Source organism: Oncorhynchus keta, chromosome 31 (assembly GCF_023373465.1).
Source record: "Oncorhynchus keta strain PuntledgeMale-10-30-2019 chromosome 31, Oket_V2, whole genome shotgun sequence".
Taxonomy (NCBI): Eukaryota; Metazoa; Chordata; class Actinopteri; order Salmoniformes; family Salmonidae; genus Oncorhynchus; species Oncorhynchus keta.
Genome location: NC_068451.1, coordinates 1633127 through 1658583, shown reverse-complemented (window position 1 = coordinate 1658583; position 25457 = coordinate 1633127). Strand labels below are relative to the sequence as shown.

General features: G+C 44.5%; 1 pseudogene; it reads left to right on the top strand.

The window, feature by feature from the left end:
* The window catches only part of LOC118364020 (protein MMS22-like), a 28762-nt pseudogene extending 4189 nt beyond the window's left edge, over nucleotides 1–24573 (top strand).
* The last annotated feature ends 884 nt before the right edge of the window (nucleotides 24574–25457 follow it).

Below are 25457 nucleotides of genomic sequence, written 5' to 3'. Positions count from 1 at the left end.
CGCACAGACACGTCAAGATCAGGGCTAATCAAGATAATGTCCTTCATTTTTTTCCAGACTGTGTATAGCTGCCTCACTGTCTCTAATTGTCAGGGTTTCGAGATCAGTAAATGTCACAATTTGTTGTCACCTTTCAGGCAAGAGCTTCTTAAACTAGAGACCCTGGTGCAGTCCAGCTCTCATGACTTTAGTAAGCTAACTTAATGTATAGCTTGCTGCTCATGGTTTTGTGAGAGGTTTTGTGAGAGTTCATAAGTTGACATTTGATAAATGTTTGTGGTAATAACCAGGTGTGAAGTGATTTGGTATGGTGGTGGTTAGATTTTTTTGTAGCTTGTCGTGATGGGGAAATATTGTACTGTTTTTCATGTACTGAATGTACTTGACAATGTTATGTTTCAGGCCAAGCCAGCAGCCTCCATTATGAGGCAGAAGACCTTAGGCAACAGCGTGTGCTGTTTCTCCAATATGTCAAAGTCTTCCTATACAGGAATGCCTGCTGGTCAGTTATTACTGATTCTCACTGACTGTGTTCCTGGCCTAAAACATAGGGTATCTTTACTAGGCATATACAGTTGAAGTCGGAAGTTAACATACACCTTAACCAAATACATGTCTTGAGATTCTTCAAAATATCCACATATTTTCCTCCCTCATGATGCCATCTATTTTATGAAGTGCACCAGTCCCTCCTGCAGCAAAGCACCCCCACAACATGATTGCTACCACCCCCGTGCTTCATGGTTGGGATTGTGTTCTTCAGCTTGCAAGCCTTCCCCCTTTTTCTTCTAAACATAATGATAATCATTATGACCAAACAGTTCTATTTTTGTTTCATCAGACCAGAGGACATTTCTCCACAAAGTATGATCTTTGTCCCCATATGTAGATGCAAACTGTAGTCTGGCTTTTTATGGCGGTTTTGGAGCAGTGGCTTCTTCCTTGCTGAGCGGCCATTCAGGTTGTGTCGATATAGGATTCGTTTGACTGTGCATATAGATAATTTTGTACCTGTTTCCTCCAGCATCTTCACAAGGTCCTTTGCTGTTGTTCTGGGATTGATTTGAACTTTCGCACCAGAGTACGTTCCTCTCTAGGAGACAGAACGCGTCTCCTTCCTTAGCGATATGACGGCTGTGTGGTCCCATGGTGTTTATACTTGCGTACTATTGTTTGTACAGATGAACGTGGTACCTTCAGGCATTTGGAAATTGCTCCCAAGGATGATCCAGACTTGTGGAGGTCTACAATTATTTTTTGAGGTCTTGGTTGATCTCTTTTGATTTTCCCATAATGTCAAGCAAAGTGGCACTGAGTTTGAAGGTAGGCCTTGAAATACATCCACAGGAACACCTCCAACTGACTCAAATGATGTCAATTAGCCTATCAGAAGCTTCTACAGCCATGACATAATTTTCTGGAATTTTCCAAGCTGTTTAAAGGCACAGTCAACTTAGTGTTTGTAAACTTCTGACCCACTGGAATTGTGATAAAGTTAATTATAAGTGAAATAATCCGCCTGTAACCAATTGTTGGAAAAATTACTTGTGTCATGCACAAAATAGATGTCCTATCCGACTCGTCAAAACTATAGTTTGTTAACAAGAAATTTGTGGAGTGGTTGAAAAATGATGACTCCAACCTAAGTGTATGTAAACTTCCGACTTCAACTGTACGTAGCTAGTTCCAGTAAAACACTGTAAGGATTTGTTTTTGTTTAAAAGGTCAAAGGATCAGCATTCAGGTCTGACACCTGACTTTTTTGTGATTCCCTGTTTGACCTCTGCACCCTGCAGGTACCTGGAGCCCACCTCTCCCTTGGAGGAGGGCCCCTGTCAACCATATGAGGAGCTGGAGGCTCAGCTACCCTCTGCTCTGCTAGAGGAGCTCTTTGGGGTCACTATCCTCATAGTGCGCCTCAAAGACCTGCCGGCCAACATCCAGAGTGCCCTCACCATACAGCGCCAGGGCAAGGTAGCCCCGCTCCACACACACACAAAGTATGAATATTGTGAGTGAATACCAGACCTGGGTTCAAATATATGTCTATTTGAGTATCTGGTATTTAATATACTTTTGCCCAAAACAAGTATTTTAATTTGACTATTTGAATGTAAAACCAAATTGTATTTGACAGTATGCTCAAATACTTATTTCAAATGCTATTTTCAAATACCTGGGTTAAATGCATGGAAGTGTATTTGAGTCAGTGGATTTAAGTTTATCAAATACTTTGCAAGTGTATTTGCAAATACATAAAAATATCAATATCAAAGAAAATCTATCTTAATACTTACTTCTGTTGTGGAATTTCTACCCAGGGACACTCAAAGTCAATCTTAAATTAATAATTCTTTATTATCAGCGTGCTGGAAAGGTTCCAATCAACTCAATGCACCAAGTACACATGTCGATCAGGAGCTCTACCGGGGCAGTCCCGTTAGTTCTCTTATATACTCCAGACCATTTACATTTGCAAGATTTAGCTTATTCATCATTCATAATTAATGAATAATTAACGTTAACTTAATTCATGTGACCGACCAATACTGGGTCATGAATGTGACAGACCAATACCTCACAAGGCTTCTTCTCTAAGCTGAGACCTTGGAACTGAGATGTCTTTAGTTCTCAAAACAAGGGTCTGGGCGTACTGCCAAATTGCAGCTACTGATAGTGCGGATTCGTTCAATCAGTCACATTATTAGAAAAGCACAAACATAAAATGTTCCATCACATTTCGTAAGTATGTGAAAGTAATTTAGTCTCCTCAACTTGTTCAACAACCACACCATTCATTACCAGATTCAGCTGAGGTCTAGAACTTAGGGAATTATTCTTTAACAAATACAATGCTCTTAATTTTAGAAATGTTCAGGACCAGTTTATTACGAGCCACCTATTCCAAAACAACTCTTCATTAGCTGCAACTGCAGCTGCAACTCTTCATTAGCTGGGGTTGCTGATGCATATATGGTTGAATCATCAGCATACATGGACACAGATGGTTTGTTTAATGCCAGTGGCCGGTCATTGGTAGAGCTCTCATGTTTGACATTACAGAAGCTTCCATTTGAGTTCTATTAGATAGATAGCTCTGAATCCACAATATGACAGATGTTGAAAAGCCATAGCACAAGTGTTTTTCAACAACAGTTTATGGTCAATAATATCAAAGGCTGCACTGAAATCTAGCAGTACAGCTCCCACAAGCTTCTTATTATAAATTTCTTTCAACCAATCATCAGTCATTATTGTCAGTGCAGTACATGTTGTGTTCCCTTCTGTATAGGCATGCTGAAAGTCTGTTGTTAAATTGTTTACAGAGAAATAGCATTGTATTTGGTCAAACACAATTTTTTCCAACAGTTTGCTAAGAGCTGGCAGCAAGCGTATAGGTCTGCTGTTAGAACCAGTAAAGGCCGCTTTACTTCTCTTTGGGTAGCGGAATTACTTTGGCTTGCCTCCAGGCCTGAGGACAAAGACTTTCCTCTAGGCTCAGATTAAAAATATGACAGAAAGGAGTGGCCATAGAGTCAGCTACGATCCTCAGTAGCTTTCCAAGCTGTCAATGCCAGGAGGTTTGTCATTATTAACTTTACAAAATTAAAACTTGCAATGCTTTTCTTTCATACATTTTTGTTGTTGCATGAATACGATGGCTCGCTGTTCGTTGGTGTAATTTCCTGCCTAATTTTGTCCACTTTGCCAATGAAGTAATCAATTTACAGTACTGTACAGCCAGAAATGTAGTGTACAGCCTGACGTATTAGCCACTCCTTTTGACCTATCTCTTTGAACCAGAGTTTTTCAATTCCTCATCGATCCATGGAGCCTTAACAGTTCCCGCAGTCAGTTTTGTGCATGTCTATCAATAACTGGAAGAAGCTATTTCATACGTTCATCAAGTGCAGGGTCTGGATGTTCCTTATTAATCACGTTGGACCAACTAATATTTTTAACATCATCCACATAAGGGTCACAGAAAAATATTTTGTATGATCTCTTATATACTGTTTTAGGCCCAGCTGTTGGAACTTTGGCTTTCCTGGATACAGACACCACATTGTGATCACTGCATCGAACTGGTATGGATACAGCTTTAGAACAAAGTTCTACAGTATTAGTAAAAATGTGATCGATACATGTGGATGATCTTGTTCCTGTAGTGTTTGTAAACACCCTGGTAGGTTGATTAATAACCTGAACCAGATTACAGACACTAGTTACAGTAAGAAGCTTCCTCTTGAGCCGACAACTTGATGAAAACCAGTCAATATTCAGGTCCCCAAGAAAGTAGACTTCTCTGTTTACATCACATACACTATCAAGCATTTCACACATATTATTTAGATATTGACTGTTCGCACTTGGTGGACTCTAGCAACACCCTAAAAGAAAAGGCTTTTTAGATGTGCCAAGTGAACCTGCAGCCATAACACTTCAATAATACTTGACATAAGATCTTCTCTAAGCATTACAGGGATATGGCTCTGAATATATATATACAGCCCACATAAGCATTTCTGTCTCTTCTATAGATTTTATATCCTTGAACTGCTACTGCTGTATCATCAAATGAATTATCCAAGTGACTCTCAGATATGGCTAATATATGAATGTTATCTGATGTGAGCAAGTTATTGATTTCATGAACCTTATTTCTAAGGCTACATATATTTGGGCTAATTTCAGCCTTTTCCTTGGTAGCTTATCAGAGATAGACATAATACTGACAAGAGCAAACAAGCGAGATAAAAAAATATATATACATTCAGCAGTCCATTAATCAATTGGTGTGTGTGTGTGTGTGTGTGTGTGTGTGTGTGTGTGTGTGTGTGTGTGTGTGTGTGTGTGTGTGTGTGTGTGTGTGTGTGTGTGTGTGTGTGTGTGTGTGTGCGTGCGTGTGTGTGTGCGTGTGTGTGCGTGCGTGTGTGTGCGTGCGTGCGTGCTGCTGGGTTGAAACTACGAACCCATAGGCTTGGTTCACTCATCCTCGTCCCTACCAGGCTTCTGGGAAGGAGGGTGGACAGTGAGCCTGTCCTGGTGGATGTAAGCCATGTGGTTGTGTCTAAGAGTTGGGGGAGAAGAACAACAAAAAATGAATTCCTAATAACCTTTTTGTATGGTTATAATACTGCCTGGAACGGGTGTAATCGATAGGTAATTTCAAACCTACACGCAACATTTACAACTCCATAAGAGTTAGTAGCCTCTTCCGAGGCTGAGGCTTTTGGGGTAAAGGGTATTCCTAACTCTGTCCTCTGTTCTAGGTAAGGCCTACTGAGGCCCTGACCAGCCATCACTACCACGGCACCTGCACCAAAGAGCTGTGGATACTACTTATACACTTACTGGAACACAGGAGCAAAGTGTTACACACATAGGTGAACACACACACACACGCATTCACACTTGATGTAACTATGATTTGGTGACCATTGGATTTTATCTGCAATTAATCAAATTTGACATAGTGTTTGTATTTACAACTGTGTGTGTGTGCGTGTGCGCACTTGTGTGTTTCCCCGTAGTCTTTCTGGAACTACATGGACACACTGCTGTGGTCTCTGATCAGTGACCAGCCTGTAGCAGAGGAGTATGGTGTGCTCCCTACACACTGTAAAGACCCTCTGGGCTTCACCTGATGGCTTGTCACTCACTTGGCTGAGCTGGGACAATACAGCAGAAACGGGGTCTTCCAAAACGAGGTAATCTACCTGCGATTAGGGGGTATAAGGAGGGATATAAGGGGTGTGATCTTTCCTGATTAATCAGATATGGCTGAATTTGTGAAATGTGTGCTCCATTTATAGTTTAAACAGTCAAAATCCTGTTTTGTCCCGATCGCATCCCCTGTTAAGATGAAAGGTCACAGGCTGCAATTTTGACTTCTTGCCAAGCTTATTAGACTGTATGTTTTGTTGGTAATATAAGGTATGCTCTGGTCTCACAGAAACCGCTGGAGGACAACTGGAGTTTTGTGGGTGAGCTGCTCAAGTCCACCTGTAACCCTAAGGTAGGCTCTCGCTCAAAGAGGATATGGGTTATGGATGGGAGCATGGTTTCCGTGTACAGTTATAATTAGTTTGTTAATTGATCTGTGTGTGTTGCAGAGAACGCTACAGGAGGATCAGATCAGAATGCACGTGCTCTGCTGCCTGAATCTGTCTCTGCTATGGAAACCTAACAATAGCACTGTCACCACACTCTGGGAGTATTACAGCAAAAACCTGGTAAGGAACACCTCTAACACACCACTCTAAAACATGGACAATATGTAATTTACCCCTCGAAATATCCCACTTACATTCTCCCCACCCTCCAAAGCGGTTCGTTCACAGTGCCCTGGTTAGGGGTGTCAGCGCTCTGCAGCATGAGCAGAACCCCCCTGGCCCTGTTGAACCAGGCCCGGATCTACTGCTCCCCTTCCCCCCTCCTTTCTCCCAGCCACACCCAGCTGTACCGCTCAGCCAACTCCTTTCACATCTTCCTCAGAGTGCTGGCTCTCTACCTGGCCCAGGAGAACGCAGGCGGCGCCCCCTGGAGGCAGATCAAGGGCACGTGAGGTGTGTATGTGTATGTAGGGATGGGTAACATGGAGGGGTACAGAAAAGGAGGCCAGTTAAACCCCTAAGGTACTCTTTAAATGGAGCTAAATTAGATTTGTTCAAAATTATGTTGATATGAAATACTGACCCAAGGGGGACAGGTGAGTCCACACTCACAGACACGACTCTCTGTGCCTTTATCTTGATGTGTCTGTGCATGTGTGTGTGCCTGCCAGGTGTGGCACAGGCCCTCTCTGAGGCTTTGCTATTTGCTTAGACACCCAGGGAGAGCAGGTGTCTCAGGAGGAACCTCCACCTGCCTCTCCACTCCTCCCAGAGGAGACCAGCCGAGTCCCACTGAGCCCCACATCAAACCCACAGCTGCTTCCCAAACTCCCCCAGCCATGGCTCCTCTTTCTGGGGGAGACCAAAGACGATAAGCCCATGGATCCCAACATCAGAACGTGGCCTGGGACGGGCCCGGCTGGGCGCCAGCGAGAAGGATAAATCCGCCTAATGACTTCCCTCTGTCTGGAACGTGCTCAGCCGCTCCACAGACATGAAGGCTAATTAGCTAACGAGCATGGCGGTTAATTCCCCTTAACGAAGCCGTGTTGGTTTCCAGCACGGATGGGGGTGGGCAGTGGTAGGGAGGTTGCTGGCAGGGACGGGGCTGGGCTGGGCCAGGTCCAGATTAGAACACCCCCTCTCCCTCTGTCTCTGCTCCAGTTCCCTCGAGAAGAGCAGGGCGTGCTTATGGCGTTCCGGCAACGTTCCGGCAGCGTTCTCGCTGGCTGGACTGGTTCCATGGGAGGCCTGTGGTGGCTGCATTAATGGGATCGACTGGGAGAGCGCTGATCTCTTATGCCGGGAGTCGTGAGCATCTGCTTGCCTCCGGAAAAAGCTGTCCAGGATAAACAAACACACTGTCTGTCTGACAGACAGAAAACACGGGGAAAAGCCTCCCAACCTGTTACAGACAAACTGTAAATCCATTTCCCACTGCTGTTTTTCTCTAAATGGATCTCCCTATCTACCTTCTCTCTTTTTCTCGTCTTTCTCTTCTTCTAACTCTCTCTTCCTGCCTTAGGTTATTTTTCTACATGCATACCATCCATACACCTTGTCTCTCTTTCTCACCTTTTCACCTTCTCCTCCTCTCACTCTCTCTCCCTGTAACATGTAACAGTCATGGTTAGGGCTGTTACAGTGACCATATTACCGCAACACCGGCAGTCATGTGTCATGACCGCAGTCAAATTCCACGTGACTGCTTAGTCACGGTACCTAAGTTTCTCCAAGCTCTGATGGTCATTAGTAGCATATTAAACTTGCTAACTGCCTGGTACTCACAGCACTTTATTGTCCCTCTAATCACTCTGGCATAAATGCAAATGTGATTGAAAATCAAATCGAACACTTAATGAGAGCTCATGTTGCGCAACATTTCTATAGGCTATACAATTGCGCGAGTAAAAGAGGATCCCATCAGCTTTTTATAGGCTAGGCCTCTATTTATTTCTCAATTTATCCTAATTTTTATCATATTGCTTCGCTTTACAACAGGAATATAGCCTACCTGGCTGGCATGAAAATGAACCACAGGAAAAGCGTCCTCCATTAGCTATTTAAGTGCATAGATGACATGTATTCTTTCCCCTGCCCCTGTTCCGAGACAGTTGCATGATAATGGTCCATTCTAAATCAAAACTAATTTCACACACAAATCATATACAGTGCACGTCAAAAGCTTGGACACACCTACTCATTCAAGGGTTTTCTTAATTTTTTTCTTTATTATTTTCTACATTGTAGAATAATAGTGAAGACCTCAAAACTATAAAATAACACACGTGGAGTCATGTTGTAACCAAAAAAAGTGTTAAACAAATGAAAAAATATATTTGATATTTTTCAAAGTAGCCACCCTTTGCCTTGATGACAGCTTTGCACACTCTTGGCAAAATCGTTCAAATAAAGAAAAACCCTGGAATGAGTAAGTGTGTCCAAACTTTTGACTGGTACTGTCCATGATTTAATATATGTAAAGACAAGATTCAATTAAGAATGGTCTGATGGGTGACAATATCAGCCTTTCACTTGTGAATTATGTATTATCTATCGCTTGTGAATGATGCCTAGTGTGTGCAGTAAGGCAAGAAAACAGTGCATGACTTCTTTTTGCGACTTTTTCAAATCATAGTCACACACCTCATGTAGTAAGTAGCCTGTTGATAAGGTTTGTATCACAACTAAAGTGGCCAAATATATTCTTAAAATTAAGCACATTAATCCGCTTTACAATCAGTGTAAAGGTTAACTGCCAGAGGTGGGACCAAGTCATTGTTCACAAGTAAGGCTGAGTCATCATGTAGACTAGGGTTCGTGCAGATTTAAAGAATATTACGACGTTCAGAATGAGACTGATATGAGGAAATTATTGATGGGTAGGATATGACGGGTAGGATATGGAGATATGCTGATATATTCTTGAGTTAATTAGGGAAACGGTAACTCATTAAATGAACTTTTCCCGTGGTTCCCCAGATTACTAATTCATTAATTGTTGCATGGTTAATTTAATTGCGTAATAATTAAACGTGGTATGTCATTTTTCGATGAATAGTCAACATCACATAAATGATAGTCACATCACTTTTTTAGAATGATGTTATCCCGCTAATTGATATCATTTTGGTACATTTGCGCTTATGGCCTACTGCCGTGTGCGCATTGCTGCGCTTATTATATTATATTATTATTATTATTATTATAAGTAAAGAAATAGCCTAATATTTTGCTATTTGACATTTTTGTATTTTACCCCCTTTTTCTCCCCAATTTCGTGATATCCAATTGCGATCTTGTCTCATCGCTGCAACTCCCCAACAGGCTCAGAAGAGGCAAAGGTTGAGTCATGCGTCCTCCGAAACATGACCTGCCAAACCATGATTCTTAACACCCGCACGCTTAACCTGGAAACCAGCTGCACCAATGTATCAGAGGAAACACCATTCAACTGACAACCATTGTCAGCCTGCAGGCGACAGGCCTACCACAAGGATTTGCTAGAGCGCAATGAGCCAAGTAAAGCTCCCCAACCAAACCTTCCTCTTACCCGGACAAAGCTGGGCCAATTGTGTGCCACCCTATGGGACTCCCAGTCACGGCCGGTTGTGCGATGCAGTGCCTTAGACCGCTGCACTACTCGGGAAGCCCAGCCTCATTGCTTTTAAAAGTTTTTTTGATGTGAATGGTTGTATTAATTTCAGGTCTATCACATCCAACAACTGTCCCAGAGTATGTTCGGAATATTTACTTCTCTCACAAAAGGACTAGTTGACCAATAGAATAGGTAAACTTTTGTACTATGGGTGATAGTAGATTGACAAAGGTTAGTGCTTTTGCTGTCCGTTAGGCATGCTCATCTTGTTGGCTGACGAAAACCTTGAAAACCTTTTTCAAATCATCATTAGAGTCGCATCATGCAGCCTTAGAATGTTTTAAAAATCTAAACACAGTGCATTCGTAAAGTATTCACACCTGTCTATATAAGGTCCCACAGTTGACAGTGCATGTCAGAGCAAAAACAAAGCCATGAGGTCAAAGGAATTGTCCATAGAGCTCAGAGGCAGGATTGTGTCGAGGTTAAGTTCTGGGGAAGGGTACCAAAACATTTCTGCAGCATTGAAGGTCCTCAGGAATACTGTGGACTCCATCCTTCTTAAATGGAAGAAGTTTGGAACCACCAAGACTCTTCCTAGAAGTGGCCGGCCGGCCAAACTGAGCAATCGGGAGTAGAAGGGCCTTGGTCAAGGGGGTGACCAAGAACCCGATGGTCACTCGGACAAAGCTCCAGAGTTCCTCTGGGGAGATGGGAGAACCTTTGAGAAGGACAACCATCTCTGCAGCACTCCACCAATCAGGCCTTTATGATAGTTTGGCCAAGCGGAAGCCACTCCTCAGTAAAAGGCACATGACAGCCCACTTGGAGTTTTCCAAAAGGCACCTAAAGGACTCTCAGACCACGAGAAAGAAGATTCTCTGGTCTGATGAAGCCAAGATTGAACTCTTTGGCCTGAATGTATAAAACCTGTTTTTGCTTTGTCATTATGGGGTATTGTGTGTAGCTTGATGAGGGGGAAAACAACTATTTAGTCCATTTTAGAATAAGGCTGTAACATAACAAAAAGAGGAAAAAGTCAAGGGGTCTGAATACCTTCCGAATGCACTGTATAGCCCAACATTTTATCACAAATAAAGTTGCATAAATAGCTCTAAATTAAGCATATAGGAAGACATTTTTCTTTGTTAACCGCTCAACACAGAATATATCCTTTCTATTTCATTCAGCTATGTTACATTTTATTCTTCATACTATAAAATAATATAAAATAATGCCACGGAATACTAAACAAATCTTGTCTGCTAAATAACCTAGTGTAGCCCACAGCCATATCAGGGTATGCTATTCTGTTCTGAAATAGACTACATTTTCTTCATAGCATGTTTCTTCAGACCTGTCTAAAATAAATAATGGATTTATTGTGATGGTGTAGGCTATATTAAATGGATTTATTTGACTTTTTTTAATGTACAGTACCAATCAAAAGTTTGGACACACCTACTCATTCAAGCGTTTTTCTTTATTTTTACTATTGTCTACATTGTAGAATAATAGTGAAGACATCAAAACTATGAAATAACACATGGAATCATGTAGTTACCAAAAAAAGTGTTAAACAAATCAACATATATTTGAGATTCTTCAAAGTAGCCACCCTTTGTCTTGATGACAGCTTCGCACACTCTTGGCATTCTCTCAACCAACTTCATGAGGAATGCTTTTCCAACAGTCTTGAAGGAGTTCCCACATATGCTGAGCATTTGTTGGCTGCTTTTCCTTCACTCTGCGATTCAATTCATCCCAAACAATCTCAATTGGGTTGAGGTCGGGTGATTGTGGAGGCCAGGTCATCTGATGCAGCACTCCATCACTCTCCTTCTTGGTCAAATAGCCCTAACACAGCCCGGAGGTGTGTTGGGTCATTGTCCTGTTGAAAAACAAATGATAGTCCCACTGAGCGTAAACCAGATGGGATAGCCATGCTGGTTAAGTGTGCTTTGAATTCTAAATAAATCACAACAGTGTCACCAGCAAAGCACCATCACACCACCTCCTCCATGCTTTGCGGTAGGAACTACACATGCAGAGCCAGTTTATTCGTAGCGCTTGATGGTTTTTGTGACTGCACTTGAAAAAACTTTCTTAATAAAGTAATGATGGACTGTCGTTTCTCTTTGCTTATTTGAGCAATTCTTGCCATAATATAGACTTGGTCTATATAAAATTGGGCTATTTTCTGTATACCATACCTACCTTGTCAGAACACAACTGATTGGCTCAAACACATTTAGAAGGAAAGAAATTAATCAAATTAACATTTAACAAGACACCTGGTAATTGAAATGCATTCCAGGTGACTACCTCATGAAGCTGGTTGAGAGAATGCCAAAAGTGTGCAGGCCTGTCATCAAGGCAAAGGGTGGTTACTTTGAAAAATCTCAAATTTAAAATACATTTTGATTTGTTTAACTCTTTTTTTGGTTACTACATGATTCCATATGTGTTATTTCATAGTTTTGATGTTTTCATAATTATTCTACTATGTAGAAATGAATGAGTAGGTGTGTCCAAACTTTTGACTGGTACTGTAGATGTTCCAAAGGTCTGCATCAGTGGCTTGTAGGCTATGCATGAAAGCCAGGAGATGCTAAATGTGTTTATTTTAATTAATGGTCAATTACCGTGAGACCGGCAGTTATTTACTTGACAATCACCGGCTGCAAAAAATTAATGACCGCCACAGCCCTAGTCATGGTAATGCTCATAATTTGTAAGTTTCAGTCCCTGTTCCTCAATATGTGCTGTGGGAACTATGGAGCCCTCTGTGGCGTGTGTGTGTGTGTGTGTATGTGTGTGTGTGTGTGTGTAGTAGTTATTGATCTCTAACTGGTGTTGCAGTAGATTGGTTTGACTGCAGAGAGGGCAACTGTGTGCCTACCGCTGCGTGGCTGAGTGTCTGACATTTAACATGATCTCTAAAGGCATTTGTTCACAGTACCCGCAGGATCTAACAACGTTGCGCTGGGTGTTTTTCTCATACACACAGACACATCACGCATGCCTGGCATGCCTCTCATCAGCACCATAGAAGGAGTGATGGAGCGTTGTGATGGAGGAAGGTGCGGGTGGGGAGATCTACCAATACATATGCACTCTGATCTTGACGAGAGCAATGCAAAGTCTCAGTGAAAGATGAGTAATATGAATGTCACACACTCAACTTAAACTGTGACACTACTATCTCTTCATCTTACTATGGCTAATGGAAACTCATGTCCCTTATTTCTCATCAATCTCTCTCGCTCTCTCCTCTCCAGGGCGTACTCCGAGTTCCACCAGTGGCGGGGCTGATGAACTTCCTGCTGTTGTTCGTTGTGGTGGCCCGGCTGGCCTATCTGGAGGACATGGCCGGCCGGGCCTGTGAGCTGCTGGGCCTGCTCCCTCTGGACCCCGCCCAACAGAGCCTGGTGTAGAGGGGCCTGCTGGCTCTCTTACTACTCTTCCAGGAGAGGGGCCTTGATGTGGGGGCCCAAGCTAGCTGGCTGGCCTTCTCTCAGACTGCCAGGGAGTTCTACCTGAAGACCACAGAACCGTCTCGCCGCCTGGCCCTCTGGGGCCCTACCTAGAGGGTGTGGACGAGGTGTTTGAGACGAGCGTGTGTCTCGGTCTGTCGGAGGAGAAGCTACTCAATGAAGGGTTCGGTCTGCTGCTGCCTGCCTGCTGCCAGTCGGAGCTGAGCTCTGCCCTGGGGAGGGGGGACAAACACTCAGCAACTCACTGAGACACAGTTAATACAAATGCCCACACACACACACTCTACACATTGACGAGCAGACAGACAGATGGACAGAGAGACATGCTCTCAGGCAGTGGCCTTAGACCCGAAAACTCGTTTTTGCTGTCATGATCACGTGAAAAAAACTCCTGGCCCTACCTATCAATGCTGGGATCTAGAAGCCGTAAAGGGGTCAGTACTGACATCTACAAAGGCAGGATTTTGCTGTCCTCTGTCCCCCCTCCATCCCTTCAATAAATCCAGCCCATCCATTGTGTCCGGAGGCCCCTCTCTGCCTCTCGGGGCCCCGTGGCCCCCAGGTCCCTTCAGCAGGTGCTGGCAGAGGCCTGAGTATAGATATGGCCTCTAGAGGCCCCAGTGCGGTCACCATGGGTATAGCGGCTGGTCGTGAGTATGTGGAGTGACTGTGTGGTAGAGAGTGGAGACGGCGTCAGGGTGAGTTCACCGGCAGGCCACGAGTGTGTGTTACACGGACGACCCGGTCAGAGGTCAAGGGTTTAGAGAGAAAGGCACAGGTGAAACAGGTGTCTGTTTTGGTGAGAGAAGAAGTAAAAGGGTAGAACAGAGGTGTCAGGAGGGAGAGGATGTCTGGTTGTTCCGTTTGGATTACCCTGAGTCAGCGCTAATGAAGCAGTAAGCTGCCAGACTTATATGAGTGTGTGCTTGCTTTGGCTCTCCTGTGTATACATGTCAACACTCCCACATACACACATATCTCCAAGGTGAAACACTAAGTGTGCTAGTGCTGGGAATTGCCAGGGACCTCACAATACGATATCACGATACTTAAGTGCCGATACAATATAAAAATATTGCGATATTGTCAATACGATATATCGTTTAAAAAAAATCCCGATATGTAACTGTAGATTTTTCACCCATCACTAAAGTGTGCTCTTCTCTTATTTCAGTCCAGGCTCCCGTAATGCGGCATATCTTGTTAGCTTCGCTAATTCTAAAAACGTCCCCATCTCATATTTCGGGGTTGGAGGGCACTCATTTGCACAAACTCCCAAAGGGGACAGTGTTATGGCCGAGATCACGCTGACCCATTTAATGAAATAAAAAAGCGCTCTCTCAAATTCGTCCCGCCAAATTATGCTTAATTCTCCATCCTGGCGGTACTTGGTATCTCTGTGATTAATGCGTTTTCAGTGACACAATTAACAGGTAATTATGTAGTCCTGCAAATTGTGCCTCGCCGTCATTATGTTTATTAAGAGCAGAGAGGAATCTGCACACATCAAGAGAATTATCCCACCAGAGGCTGCGACCAAGAGGTGTGTGTGCGTGTGTGACAACCACTGACTCGTATGGCCGTCGCCAAGGCCGGCCGCCCGCCTAACAGCCAACCAGTAGACTAATTCCTCACATTGCATTCCTTCCCACGATCCTGTGCATGAGGGCTTGAGACCCCTGTGTCACCAGAGGGTGTGTGTGAGGTCTCAGTGGTACACATTCAGTATTATATTGGGGGACGGGTGGTGGAAAATTATCTGAGATCTTAATTAAGTGCTCTCCTCCGTATCTAGACCCTACGCCCCTACACCTTGGCCCTCCATTGGACCCTGAGTCTCTCTCTAAAGAGCAGTGGATGGACATTATAGAGGTGGAGGGAGGCAATAGTTGTTGTCCCCTGTCATTATTTAAGGACCAGTGCAATCATAAACATCATTTTCCACACTGAGGTTGGATAATACTGTGTAATTGTGAAAATTATTATAACGCCCGTTTAGTGTAAGAGCTGTTTGAAAATCGCCTGGAATGTCAGCCTGTTTTGGTGGGATTTTTGGCCTGCCTAGTTACATTAGTTAATAGACCAATAAGAAAGAGAGTTCCAAACCCCTCAGGCAATAGCTGCTCGTTTTCAGTTTTTCTCTCTTCACTCAGACCACTCCCAGACAGTCCTAGCAAAAGTTTTGCTTGAGAAATTGCTCTTAGCTGAGACGTTATTTTTGTTTATTTTTATGGTTGGGTATTTTAAATAATTTCACTATTAGAATAATATCATGACATTGTATTAGTTGTCCGGAAAGTCGAAATACATGTGTTAAAAAACTGTGTGTGGTGCAGTGGTCCAAGGCACTGTGCCACTAGAGATCCTGGTTCGAGTCCAGACTCTGTCGCAGCTGACCGTGACCGGGAGACGCATGGGGCGGTGCACAATTGGCCCAGCGCTGTCCGGGTTAGGGGAGGGTTTGGCCGGCAGGGATGTTCTTGTCCCACCACGCACTAGCGACTCCTGTGGCGGACTGGTCGCAATGCAATTTGACACGGTTGCCCAGTGTACGGTGTTTCCTCCGACACATTGGTGCGACTGGCTTCCTGGTTAAGCGGGCATTGCGGCTTGGCTGGGTTGTGTTTCGGAGAACACACGGCTATCGACCTTCGCCTCTTCCGAGTCCGTACGGGAGTTGACTGGGACAAGACTGTAACTACCAACTGGATACCACGAAATTGGGGAGAAAAAGGGGTAAAAAATAAATAAAAAACAACTTGGGAACTGGCTTGCTGCGCATCCTGCGCAACTAAAGGAGAGAGGTGCTACTCTGCTTGCTTGAGTTTGACCCGGGAAGGAGAAAAAGAGAGAGAGTAGCCATACAGATAGTGCCTGTCTTGACCGTATCAAATCAATGTAAAGAAGCTAGCTAATATAGCGAGCTACCTAGGCTAATTGAGGCTATTTTGCTGTGCTTCCCGTCCTTGTCTACAACTAATTTTAGATTAAACAACAGCCTACCTGATGGTTGGTCGTTGTAGCCTACTCCTTATCATTTAACTAACTTAATTCCCTAATTTTAATTCAACTTGGCATTGATTTAAAGATCTACGTTGTTTGCTTCACATGGAGCCACTGTAGAAAGTGCCACTTTGATTAGCCGACAATAACAACAAATGCATTAAGCCGGTGTAGGCTACGGTATGTCTTAACCACACTGAACAAAATAGAGAAACATAAACATGCAACAATTTAAAAAGATTTTACTGAGTTACAGTTCATATATGGAAATCGGTCAATTTCAATAAATTCATTAGACCTTAAATCTAGCGATTTCACATGACTGGGAATACAGATATGCATCTGTTTCTCACAGATAGCTTAAAAAAAAAAAGAAGAAGAAGGTTGGGGGGCGTGGATCAGAAAACCCGTCACTATCTGGTGTGACCACCATTTGCCTCATGCAGTGTAACACATCCTCTTACAGTTGATCAGGCTGTACAATGGTGTCCTACTCTTCTTCAATGGCTGTGCAAAATTGCTGGATATTGTCGGGAACTGGAATATGCTGTCATACACGTTGATCCAGAGCATCCCAAACATGTTCAATGGGTGATATGTCTGGTGAGTATGCAGGCCATGGAAGAACTGGGACATTTTCAGCTTCCAGAAATCGTGTACAGATCCTTGCGATATGGGGTATGCCTTCATTATCATGCTGAAATATGAGGGATTGGCGGGAGGAACAATGGGCCTCAGGATCTCGACATGGTATCTCTGGGCATTCAAATTGCCATTGATAAAATGCAATTGTATTCGTTGTCCATAGCTTATGCCTGTCCATACCATAACCCCATCATGGGGCACTCCGTTTACAACGTTGACATCAGCAAACCACTTGCCCGCACGACGCCATACAAGCTGTCTGCCATTTGCCCGGTACAGTTGAAACCGGGATTCATCCGTGAAGAGCACACATCTCCAGCGTGCCAGGGGCCATCGAAGGTGAGCAGTTGCCCACTGAAGTCGGTTACGACGCCGAACTGCAGTCAAGGCAAGACCCTGGTGAGGACGACGAGCATGCAGATGAGCTTCCATGAGACTGTTTCTGTCAGTTTGTGCAGAAATTCATCGGTTGTGCAAACCCACAGTTTCACCAGCTGTCTAGGTTGTAAGTCGGTCTGTGTGTGTGTGTTAGTGGCTGCATTTGGGTTAGGGGTTAAGTGGGGTCTCTAATGGTGTGTGTGTGCACAGCTATAAGAAGCGGCATTGGGGAGGATTAAGTGGGGTCTCTGACTATGTCTTGTACAATGAGCCTTGATGGGTGTGAAAGGCCCATTCCGCTGTAGTAACGAGGCTAATGAATTCAGACTCTAATCGATTGTCTCAGCTCTCTCTGGATTAGATGCAACCTTGCTGGAAGGCGCAGGCAGAGGTGTGTGTGTGTGTGTGTGTGTGTGTGTGTGTGTGTGTGTGTGTGTGTGTGTGTGTGTGTGTGTGTGTGTGTGTGTGTGTGTGTGTGTGTGTGTGTGTGTGTGTGTGTGTGTGTGTGTGTGTGTGTGTGTGTGTGTGTGTGTGTGTGTGTGTGTGTGTGTGTGAGAGACATGAGTGGGGAGTGCAAGGGGAGCTGAGGGTGCCAGTACTCACCCCTGCCTCCCTCCCCTCCATCCCTTTCTCCCTCGCTTCATCCGGGCGAATGAGGGGACAGGAGGATCATCTCCAGTCTAAATGAGATTACAGCTCCTTCAGCTGCTTATCTGGGCTAATGCCAGCCGCAGTGGGGCCAGGCAGACCCAGCAGCCAGAGCCCAGTCTGTGTACAGGGGATCAGCCCCGCTCTTCCCTCTCCTGCTCCTCTCTACCCTGCACCACACCGCATGACCTAATCCCCCCAGAGATGGGAAGAGTGAGAGAGCGCTGAAGAAGGATGGAGAGAATGTGAAAGAGAGGAAGGAAGCGGAATATAAGAAAGGGACGGAGGTGGAGAGGCAGTGTAAAGGAGAGGGAGATACTGTGTTTCTGTTGAATAAGGATGTTATTGGTGTGTGTGTGTCTCCTACAGGAGGGTACATCAGTGCAATATCCAGCCTGGCCACTCAGCATGCACCCCCCCACCCGGTGCCTGGCTGCCTCCTCCCAATGTCAGCGTGGGTAAAGACTGCCACCAAGCGGTTGCAGCAGCTCTCTGGGCTAACTTTTTCCCCTTCCTCCGCAGCCTGTGTCTTTCCAACACCCCTCCTGCCCAGCTGGCTGATGCTGCCGCAGGTCAGAGGCACACACAGAGGGAGAGAGGGAGAGAGTGGGAGGAATGGGGGAGGAGGATAAATGTTTACTGTATGCAACAATTTCACACTGTGGGTTGCACAAACTAACAATTGTCTTTCTCATAAGATTATATACACTGTCTGCCTTTGTCTCACTGTTTCTCTCTCTCTCTCGCTCTCTTTTTCTCTCTCATCGGTTCTTTTACTCTCAACATCTTGCATCTGTGCTTTGTGTTGAGCATGCAGTGATACATCTTTCCATTATAGAATGACTCTCTCAAACTTATTTTCCATGGTAGTTACCATGGAAAGCCCAACCCCATCCAGTCCATCATGCAGTGCTTCAGCTGGGATGACATGCTGCACCCCCTGCTAGTGACTCGCTACATACCCCACCTGCTCTAGAACAGGTAACATTACTCAAGTACATTACCCGAGTAAGCAGGGTCTGAACTTGTCCAATAAGAAACGCTTCTTTTTGGTTTTTATAGGAAAACACTGCTACGGAGTGCACTAATGAATACAAACCATGTGTGGTGGCAGACATCCGAAATGATCATTCTAAGCAAGGTGCTGCACAAAATCACTGATCTACAAATCACCTTTGCATTCTAAACTACTATCCATCATGTGAGCCTCCCTTATGCAGATTAGCACATCTGTGCAGCGCCTTTTTCCGGTGGAACATAGAGATTGAGATCCACTACATTGCGGTCAGACTGCACAGAATCACTGATCTACAAATCACCTCGCATCCCAAACATTAACTAATTGTTTGATCAAGATGATCAATTCTGCACCTCACCTTACTCTAACTTGTGATTCCCTTACACACATTTGCTGTTCTATGTCAAACTGACCTCTCATCCCCAGCGAGCTGGTGTATTCAGTGAGCTCCGGCTGTGGAGGTTCCGTGTCGGGCTCAGCCCAGAACCTGTCTGTGAGAGCCTGGTTCCGCTGTGTTCTGCAGCAGCACATCCACAAGAACCCAGATGGCATCGACAGCAGAGCAGGTACAGAACCTCAACCTAGAACCCTGGACATGCGACCATTTAGCAAACGCTTTTATCCAAAGGTACTTACAGTCTTGCGTGTACACACTGGCCAAGCCTAACTGGTCTCCGTTCAGCAATGGAACGACATCCTCAGTAAGCTATGCCACATTTAAAACACTTGCAACCTGCACTTCATGTCTATTACAATATTGGATGATTTCCCATTAGTTTCCGTTTTTAAGTATGTGTATTGCTGTACGTTTATTTCAGTGTTTTGTTGTGGAGATGTAAGTGTGTATGTGTGTGACTCAGTTTGGAAAGAGTGTGGCACTAGAAACACTTACGGTCGTGGGTTCAGGTCCCATAAGGAGCTAATACACATCCTAAACATGGCCAGCATTTACACAGGCAGCCCAATTTTGATATTTTGCCCAATTATTGGTCTTTTGACCAATCAGATCAGATATTTTGCCAATAATTGGGATACATGTGTAAATGCAGTCTTTGGATAAAAGTGTCTGCTAAGTGGCATATATGATTATTTATGACGTGTTACTGACTTTTTCCAGGCAGGGCTCTGGAGGAGCAGTTGTCAGAGCTCACTAGGCTCATATTAAGGCTCCCCGAGGTGGACTTCCTAATGCAGAGGGCCGGGCTGCAGCCTAGAGCCGGCAGCAAGCTAGTGCCCAGGTCTGCTCTGGAGATGTTCATCAAGGTACTACACACACACACACTGTAATAGGGTAGCACCTTGTCACACACACGGTGTAACAGGGTAGCTTGTCATCTCACACACGCATGTGAGCAAGGATATTTGCAGCATGCAAGATACATACAGGTAACCGCCAGGAGTAAATGAGGGATACAAAGTATATTGAAAGCAGGTGCTTCCACACAGGTGTGATTCCTGAGTTATTCAAGCAATTCATCCCATCATGCTTAGGGGTCATGTATAAAAAATGCCCCGTTGTCTATTATTTTGGCTACCATGTCTAGGAGAAGAGATCTCAGTGACTTTGAAAGAAGGCTCTCAAAGTAGCATAGGGGGTTTTGAGGGTGTGTGTGTGTGTGTGTCTCAAACAACAGATCTCAACCCAATTAAAAACCCTTATGGGAGATTCATGGAGCGACGCATGACACAGCGTTTTCCAAAACGTCCTTTCTCGTGAACGAATGGTTGTTGCATCCTTGCAATAGAGTTCCAGACACTTGTAGAATCTATGCCAAGAAGTATTGAAGCTGTTCTGGTGTCTCGTGGTGACCCAATGCCCTATTAAGACACTTTATGTTGGTGTTTCCTTTATTTTGGCATTAACAAGTATATCAACAGCATACGCTGAAAGGCAAGTCCGCATTTCCATACCAATACAGCTTAAATGCATTATGGCGCATTTGTATTTTTCTCTCTCAGGCTGTGGGGTGTGTGTACAGTGGGCTGCAGGTGTTGTCTGAGCGTTCTGCCATGGTCGCCCGTGCTCTGGACTACACAGGGGGACATCATGGAGTATATCAAACCATACCTGGTCAATACGAGTCCTCAGGAGGGGCTGCTGCTGGCCGACTGGGCTGTGGGTGGGTGTATGCATCACGGAGGTCTGCCCCTATCCCCGTAGGCTGTTGTGTGAATTTCTAAGGACTGGACAGGTGTACGGTGGAGCTATAACCTTATTGCTTATACCTATCCAATCATTTCAGATCTCTACAAGTGCATAGAAAATATATTGGCTAGAGGTCAATTTGGTGTTGGGCGAGAAAGAATTGGCGCGTGTAAGAGGATCAGGATATGATCACGATTAGCAATTCTGCCCAGCGACTTGCTTCGAGCCTATCTCCTCAAACACGTTGAATGTCTGGCATCCTTGGTGTTGACTGTGTGTGTGTGTGTGTGTGTTCAGGGTGCGTGGTGAAGCACTGGAGTCCCCTGCTGGCCACCTCCAAGGCCCAGCAGCTTCTGTTCAACGTTGGCAACGGGCATGCACCTCCCTAACTCTCTGTCTGGGCTGGACAAGGCCTTGAGGGACTCCTCTACCTGCAGGTGGGACACATGAACAGACACACGCACACACACACTCCCTATACCTAAACATTATGTTACTTACTACCCCAGTTTGGATACTTTCAGGGGGAAAAAGTATTGTTTGGATACTTCAGAAAGTACTAGCAGGGTTAGAGGGGAGGACAGAAAAATCCAGAAGTATTTCCCATGAGCATTAATAATACTATATACTGACCTCTCTCACTGTGCCTCTGTCTCTCCTTTCTTCCCCTCCAGGGTCTGTGTATAGCAGCTAGTATGTCTGTCTCAGGGAGCCTACCTAAAGAAGCAGCTCCGTGATGTCATCTCCACATACCTTGACCATTTCCTGCCTGCCACTCCATCGGTTGGGGCCATAGCCAATCACCCGGTGCTGCTGGCGGCCTGCGAGGCCACGCCCGCCCCACGTGGGGCAGCACTGAGGAGGAGCGTCCTGCAGGTGATCAGGTAGGATTCTGACGCTCTGGGTAGAGATTGCTCTTAGGCACAGATCCAGGGTGAGTAAACCCTGCCCAAATCCTCACCTTAATAATTAAGTAAGGGAATGCGAAGCCAAACTCACCTTGGAGCAGCGTCTCAGGACAACTTCATCCTAATCCACCTTGACAGCCTCCTAAGAGCATCTACTAAATGGCCAGACATTACTGTCTCTGTGCCATACCTCATCTGTGTCTGTCTGCATAGTGAGAACTTCCTGCATTTCAAAGGCAACGCCCCTCCTCCCCGCCTGGTTACGGTCCTGGCCTTCCTATTGGAGTTGCTGAGACGGAACAATGACTGTGACCCCGCCCTGCTCACCATGCCCCTTCCCCTCTCTGCTCCGCTGCCTGAAGCTGGCCACGGAGCTTCACGGTGAGAGTACACACACATAAAGACACAGTCATCATATTTGTGAACAATGTGTCGAACAAGCTTGCCTTTATGGGTATAGTGTTTCTCTAGGTTTTTTGTGTGTGCAATGTGCGTCCGCGTGTGGTAACTAGTCTAAAAGCAGCTGTGCGTTCACAGTGAGGAGGACCAATACAGAGGCCCTGCAGCTGGTGGTGGAGAGACGTTCAGCCATGTGACCAGACTGTCCCTGTTCTACAGTGAGTGACACCAACTGCTATAACCTTTACTCTTCCTCTCTCTGCATTCAGCACTTGGGTCGTGTCAATTATTGTACACCGTAGCAAAAATGTTTTCAAATGTTGGACATAACCTGATCTAGTAGTCATACAACCATAAAGCCTGTGTGTTGACATGCCAGATATCAAACCACATCACTAATAAAAACACACAACCAGACAGACAGACAAGACAGACAAGACAAACAGACAGACAGACAAGACAGACAATACAGACAGACAGACCCCTCCCCTTTTCCACATGTTAGAATATGCCTTATTCTAGAATTTATTAAATATATTTTTTTTCCCTCATAAATCTACAATCTATCAATCTTACCCCATAATGACAAAGCAGGTTTTTAGAAATGGTTTCAAATGTATAAAAAACAAAAAACAGATACCTTATTTACTCCTGAGTGGCGCAGCGGTCTAAGGCACGGCATCTCAGTGTCATTACAGACACCCTGTTTCGATTCCAGGCTGTAGCACAACCAGCCGTGATTGGGAGTTCCATAGGGCGTCCGGGTTTGGCCAGTGTAGGCCGTCATTGTAAATAATCATTTGTTCTTATGTGTTCTTAACTGAATTACCTAGTTAAATAAAGGTGAAATAAAAAAGTATTCAGACCCTTTGCTATGAGACTCGAAATGACGGTGTGGGTCATGTTTCCATTGATCATCCTTGAGATGTTTCTACAACTTGATTGGAGTCCACCTGTGGTAAATTCTATTGATTGGACATGATTTGGAAAAGCACACAAGTTTGAAACCAACAAGACTCTTCCTAGAGCTGGCCGGGACAAACTGAGCGAAAGGGAGAGAAGGGCCTTGGTCAGGGAGGTGGCCAAGAACCCGATGGTCATTTTGACAGAGTTCCTTTGTGGAGATGGGAGAACCTTCCAAAAGGACAACCATCTCTGCAGCACTCCACCAATCAGGTCTTTATGGTAAAGTGGCCAGACAGAAGGCACCAAAAGGCACCCAAAGGACTCAGACCATGAGAAACAAGATTCTCTAGTCTGATGAAACCAAAATTGAACTGAATGCCAAGCGTCACATCTGGAAGACACCTGGCAGCATCCTTACAGTAATGCGTGGTGGCAGCATCATGCTGTGGCAATGTTTTTCAGCAGCAGGAACTGGGAGACTAGTCAGGATCGAGGGAAAGATGAACGGAGCAAAGTACAGTGCTCCAGAGCGCTCAGGACCTCAGACGGGGGTGAAGGATCACCTTCCAACAGGACAACGACCCTAAGCACACAGCCAAGACAATGCAGGAGTGGCTTTGGGACAAGTCTCGGGAATGTCCTTGAGTGGCCCAGCCAGAGCCCGGACTTGAATCCAATCTCTGGAGAGACCTGAAAATAGTTGTGCAGCAACGCTCCCCGTCCAACCTGACAGAGCTTGAGAGGATCTGATGAGAAGAATGGGAGAAACTCCCCAAGTACAGGTGTGCCAAGCTTGTAGCGTCATACCCAACAAGACGAGAGAAAGAGAAAGAGAAAGAGAGAGAGAGAGAGATTTTTTTTTGTCATGTCATTATGGGGTATTGTGTGTACATTGATCAATTTTAAAATAAGGCTGTAACAATTTTTTTGGGGGGGAAGTCAAGGGGTCTGAATACTTTGAATGCACTGTATATGAAATATACTGGATCTTGTGCTGTGACACCTTTGTGAGTCAATTTGTGACCCCTCTCTGTGACTCACTCACTCTCTGCATGTGTGACAGGAATTTGCTGACCCTGCTGGGGGACTGTGGTCAGGCGGAGATCATCAGCCTGGAGGAGGACTGACCCTTGACCCCAGGACCAGGTTACCATGCTGTTGACCTCAACACCACCGGGCTTGAAATTCATGTATTTACATGCACATAATGTCCTGTTGGAGTTACAGATCATAATTTATGATCAAGTTTCCATCTACACATTGAAATATTTTTCAAAAAGGTGTTACGAAATAAAGTAAGTAATGTGATGAAAAAAAGATAATGTGGAAGTGCATGTGTTGTATTTCAGTTTCCTAATTGTACAGGCATGGAACGAGGGAAGAGTGTGTGACGCATATAGATAAATGTATAATATTTTGTTTTTCTAACTGTTTCTATGGTGTGATAGTGCCTACTGATAGTAGACAAATAGGATCTCTGTGTGCTAATGCACTCTTTTGTTGGCCCAACTTTACAGGCAGAACCACCTCCTTCCCTGAGACTGTGTCCCTCATCAGATACAACCAGAGAGTCCGAAAGATTTACTTCTGCTCTTTCCATTCCCCTTTTCCTTTGAAATCTTCATGCAAATCAGGCTTCATTTCGTCAGTCATAATTTCACGTCTGAGGAACTTGAGGTGTCATTAAAAAAAAATGCACACAAAAAATACTTTCACATGAGCCTCCCCCTTGTACTCTAGTTTTTGTTGTTGCATACCCCCCCCCATAGAATTAACTCAAAATAATGTTTACAACCACAAATAAAATAAAAACATAGCAACCATGTGTTTATAAAGGTGGATATCAACTTTTTTTTAAACTTTTTTTTACAGACCTTACAGTGAAATACTTACTGTTAATGTAATTTCATAATTCCTATAATTGTACATTAATTAAATCACTCAGTATTTTATAAGAATTTGTAAGATTCCTATTTGCATAAAATAGAAGGAGACTAGTCTAATCAAAATTAGACAATAGTATTTATTCTCGGAGCGCGCTGCCATGAAACCACAAACAACAGTTTATATACAAAATATGACGTCATAGGTTATAAAATGTCCTTCCCACTATCGACCAGGACAGAAAAGTTCAAAAGTTTATTCCCACCCCCTCGCTCGCTCACTTCAGACACACCGTTAAAACAAGATTAAAC